The sequence below is a fragment of the Corvus kubaryi genome, unplaced genomic scaffold (assembly GCF_017639235.1).
Source record: "Corvus kubaryi isolate FWS band 111438036 unplaced genomic scaffold, C.kubaryi_AGA036_p1.0 37325, whole genome shotgun sequence".
NCBI classification, from domain to species: Eukaryota; Metazoa; Chordata; class Aves; order Passeriformes; family Corvidae; genus Corvus; species Corvus kubaryi.
In genome coordinates, this window is record NW_024581104.1 from 1 (window position 1) to 5,353 (window position 5,353).

The following is a 5,353-nucleotide window of genomic DNA, read 5'->3' on the forward strand; positions in this document are numbered from 1 at the left end:
ACAATGCTCTCCTTGGCTGCACAAGGTCCCGCAGTGGCACAAGGGTTTCATTTTCTTCTTGATTTCTTTTAGGTTTCTTTCTTTCTTCATTCTTTCATCTTTTTTCTTTCTTTTTCCTATTTTTTTTCTTGCTTTCTGTCTTTCTTCTTTCTTTCTTTTTTTCTTTTATTTTTTCTTGTCTTTCTTTTTTTTTCTTTCTTTTTTGGTTCTTTCTTTCCTCTTTTTTAACAAGTTTTTTTGTTTCACATTCCTTAGTCTTTCTTTCTTCTTTCTTCTCTTTTTCTTCACTTTTACATTTTCTTGTTGATCTCTTTTTCTTTTCTTTCCTTCTTTTTTCTTTCCTTCATTATTTTACCGTTGTTCTTTTTCTTTCTTTTTTGTTGCTTTCTGTCTTTTGTCTTTCTTTCTTTTCTTTCCTTGTTTCTCTTGTACTTTTATTTTTTCTTGTGTCTTTTTGTCATTTTCTTTCTTCCTTGTTTCTTTCTTTCTTCTTTTTTTGACTTTTCTTGACGTTTATTTTCTTGTTGGTTTCATGTTTTCAGTCTTTCTTTTTTTCTTCCTTTCCTTCTTTCATTTTTATATATTTTTGCTTTTTTCTTTCTTTCTTTCTTTCTTCATTTTTGAATATTTTTCTTGGGTTTTTAAAATTATTTCTTGCTGCTTTCTTCTTCATTTCTTTTTTTTTCCAGTTTTCTTCTTGGTCTCACGTTATTGAGTCTTTCTTTTATCTTTTACTTTTCTTTGCTTTTTAAATTTTCGTGTTGATTTCTTTTAGCTTTCTTTCTTCATTCTTCTATCTTTTTTCTTTCTTTTAATTTATTTTTTTTGCTTTCTGTCTTCCTCCTTTCTCTTTTTGCTTTCTATCGTTTCTTCTTTTGTTTTATTCTAGTGTCTTTCTTTCTGTTCTTTTATTCTTTCTTCCTTGCTTCTTTCTTTCTTCTTTTTTTTCCTTTTTCTTTTATTTTCCTGTTGGATTCATGTTATGTACTCTTGTCTTTGTTTATTTGTTTCTTTCTTCTTTTTTCTTCACTTTTTTCATTTTCTTGTTAATTTTTCTTTCTCTTTCCTTTCTTTCTTTCTTTCTTCCTTTCTTCCTTTCTTTCTTTCATTTTTATTATCTTTTTGCTTGCTTGCTTCATTTTTTAATGAGTTTTTTGTTGGTTTCATGTTATTTAGTCTTGCTTTCTGTCTTTTTATTTTCTTTTTAATTCACTTTCATTTTCTTTTTTATAGCTGTCTTTTGATTTTCTTTTTTTCTTCTTTTCTTTCTTTCTTTCATTTTTATTATATTTTGCTCGCTTCCTTTCTTCATTTTTAATGTTTTTTCTTTCTTTTTTTTTAATATTTCTTGTTGCTTTCTTTGTTTCTTTTTTCTTTCTCTTTCTTTCTTTCTTTTTTTTCTTTCTTTCTTTCTTTCTTCTTTCTTTCTTTCTTTCTTTCTTTCTTTCTTTCTTTCTTTCTTTCTTTCTTTCTTTCTTTCTTTTTTCTTTCTTTCTTTCTCTTTCTTTCTTTTTCTCTCTTTCTTCTATTTTACTTTTCCTCCTCCTTTCCATGTTCCTTCCTTCCTTCCTTCCCTCACAAGCCGCTTCTCACCCCATTAAAGAGGTGCAAAGCAGCAGGATCCCCTCCCAATTGGGGTCCCTTCACGCTCCCAAAATGTGGGGACTTCACCTCAGCCCCCCAAATTGCAGGGAGTTTATGGCACCTTCCCCAAATTCACTGCAACCTCCCAGAAGCTGCTTAGAGGCCCCAAAACTGCGAAAAAGCAGCAGGAGCCTCCCCAAAAGCAGCTCCTGCTTTTCCTCCCTGGAGTGCCCCACTCCAAGTGCCCAAACCACCCCATCCCTCCCAAACTTCAACCCACCCCCACAATGCCAACCCCACCCATCCCATCCCATCCCATCCCATCCCATCCCATCCCACCCCTCCTGGACACCAATTCCCCTTCTGTGCTTCCTGACTCCCCACAGCCGGGCCTTGGGGCTGATGGATCGAGCCATTTGGGGCTGCCATCGACACACTGGGGCTGGCATTGAGTTTATTGCAGGCAGCCGCTCAATCCCTCCATCCCAAATGGGAGCTTGGAACCTCTCCTCAGCCCTTGCTGTGCCCATGGGCTCACCTCAAGTCCCAGAATGAGAGCCAGGGCCCCACAGCCCATTCAGAACCTCTCAACATTCCCACAAACAGCAGCATCCTTCCCAAAATGGGCTCCCCACATCCCTGACAATAGGTCCCCCTTCCAAGTACCAGAGCCCCCCTCTCACAACCCCTCCCGAAGCATTGGGGGGACCCCAAAACTGCCTCAGGAATGGGACATAGCCTGACATCCCTTCAGGAATGTGGGATACCCCAGAACCCACTGAGGAACGGGGTCCCCCCGGCCTCATCATGCGCAGCCTTCAGCTGTCTCAGGCAGAGCCCATCCCGCCCTCAGCAGCCCCAGCCCAGCCCAGCCCAGCCCTCGTGGGCAGGAAGCCCCAATGGCCGAGCCGGCCTGGGACACTTGCAGGGATGCGGGGGCAGCCGCAGCTTCTGGGGCCAGCCTGTGCCAGGCCCTGAGCGCCCTGCCAGGGAACCATTGCTGCCCCACATCCCATCTCAGCCTGCCCTCGGGCAGCGGGAAGCCGTTCCCTGGGGCCCGGCCCCGCAGGCCCTTGGCAAGAGTCTCTCTCAGCCAGCAATTGCTGCTCCTCCCTGCTGCGGGGCCCAAGCTGCAAGTTGATTTTCTGCCGCTGGCCCCGGCCCAGCCCCGAGCCAGGGCCAGCACCTTGCCCTGCAGCTCTGCGGGCGCTGCCTTTGTGCGGCCGCAGCGCAGCGGCCGCAGCTCGGAGCTGCCCTTTGTGTCCCCGCCGGCAGCTGGCAGAGCTGGCGGGGCCGGGCCAGGGCCGCGCCAGCCCCGGCCTTCCCGGCTCTGGGACACAGCGGCGGCAGCCCCAGCCTTCCAGCCCTGCACACGCTCCCACACAAGCCTCCAGAGCCGCGGCCACGCAACGCAACTGACCGGCCGCTGACCCCCCAGCCTGGCCTGATGGCCATTCCTCTGCCCACACCTCGGCCAAGCTCCCCTTGGCCACCTCCTGAGCCACAGTGCCACAGACAAGTGGCACATACAGCTACAGAGCTCTGCCCAGAGCTGGCAGGGAACGTTCATTCAACAGAAAAACCACCAAGAAAAAGAGAACTGCCCCCAGCAGAGCTGTTCCCTCCTGCAGTAGTTACACCTGCGCACCCACAGCGCCTGAGACTGCAAGCAATGAGCATTCCCTGGGCACATGTGCAGCCCAAGCAGCTCGAGGACAGCCTTGCAGCAGGACTGCTCTCAGCTGAGCCAAAAAGGCCCCTCTGGCAGCTGCAGGGCCATTGCAAAGGGCAAGGGCCAGAGCCTGGGCCCATGGGGGAGGAAAGGGCTCTGAATTCCCCTGCCCTGCCACCTCAACCCTGTTCCCAGGCTGCTTCCCACACCTCTGGATTCCTCTGCAGGACTGCGGAAAGCTGAGAGGCAGCTCTGGCTTCTCCACTTTTCATGTGCTAAAGCTGCCTGGCAGAAGAAATGGAGGGACAGCTCTGGTGGCACAATCCCTCCCGGCCCAGGGCACAGCACTGGGAAGGTCTTTCCGTGCCGAGGCTTTGCTGCGGCCAAGGAAAGCTCCTGGCTCAGGGTCACCTTTCCTGCTGGGCCAGACCCCCCGAGTGGCCCAGCAGCAGCAGCAGAGAATTCCAGCACAGCCCCGGCACGGGCAGGGCGGCCCTGGGCGGGCTGCGGGAGCCGGCAGCGCCTGAGCTCAGAGCAGCTGAGCCCGGGGGCTCTTGGCCAAGGCCGAGGCCCAGCGAGCATTTCTCAGCTCGCAGGGCGGCCTGGAAAGGTGCTGGGGGGGATAATTCACTCCCCAGTGCGGTCCCAGTGGCTCCCAGGATTTCCATGTCCGTGCTCCCAGCGCTGCTCCCAGCCCTGATCCGTGGGGATGGGAATGTCCCGCTCCCTTCCCGGGCAGGCTCACACCTGAGCCAGGTGTGCAGGGCAGGACCTTGCCCTGAGCCCAAGCCCTGTCCCCCCTGCAGGATCTGCTTCCCATCGGCCTCTTCCTCCTGCGGCCCCAAGCCCAGCTCGGTGCTGAACGAAGGGCGCTGGGCCGGGGTCATCCCCCGGCGGGGGCTGCGCACCCCCTCTGCCCCCTCCCCAAATTCTCTCCTGGGGCAGCAGGGGCTGGCTCAGGAGCCCTGGGGCTCCTGGGGCTCCGTGCTTTCCTTCCTAAGGAAGAGAACCGTCCTTCTCGTCCAGGCTCCCATGGCCAAAACTGAGATTCTACCTCCCAAATTCTGTCTAACCAAGGATTGCTCCCAGACAAAAGCTGCCATGAGAGACAGGTCTGGTTGCTCTCGCCCATGGTGGCCACCTCTCATCTTCTTCCAAAACTCTTGGACTTTGTGCTTTTCTTTCATGTGGAATAAACCCATCCTTCTCAACAAGGTGCCCATGGCCAAAATTGGAATTCAACCTCCCAAATTCCCAATATTTAAGGGTTGCTCCCAGACAAACCTGCCAGGACAGACAGATGTGGCTGGCCTTGGCCTCTGGTGGCTGTGTCTCATCTGCCCCTGAAACCCTGGGGCTCGGTGCTGCCCTTCCTCTGGAGACCACTGTGACCCTGCGTGGCCTCGTGGAACCCAGGGGCCGTTGTGACCCTGCAGGGCTGCTGGCACCAAGGGGACCATTGTGACCCTGTGGCGTTCCATGGAACCAAGGGGCCACTGTGGCACTGCTGGCCCCAAAGAACCAAGGGGCCTTTGTGACCCTGCAGGGCCCACGGAACCAAGGGAACATGGAACAGCTCTGGCTGCCTTGGGCTCCTGGGGCCGCCTGGCAGCTCCGGCTGACCTTGGCATGGCCAGAGCTGCTTCTCACCTGCCCTGGAGCGCTGGGGCTCCATGCTTTCCTTCCTGTGTGTGTTGGTTTGGCACGGCCTGGGTTTTGGTAGCGGGGGGTCCACAGAGGTGGCTTCTGTGAGAAGCTGCTGGAAGCTTCCACCATGTCCAGCAGAGCCGATCCCCGATGGCTCTGAAGATGGACATGGCACTGGCCAAGGCTGGGCCACTGAGAGAGGCTGGGAACGCCTCTGTGATAGCAGATTTCAGAAGGAAATGAAAACAAAGTGGGACACAGTGTTTTTGTAGTCAGAGAAGAGGAGGAGGGGAGAACATGTGAGGGAAACAACAGGGAGACACAAAGGGCAGTGGAGGAGGGGCAGGAGGTGCTCCAGGAGCCAGAGCCGAGATTCCTCTGCAGGCCGTGGTGAGACCATGGTGGAGCAGCTGTGCCCCTGCAGCCCCTGGGGATCCACGGGGGATGCAG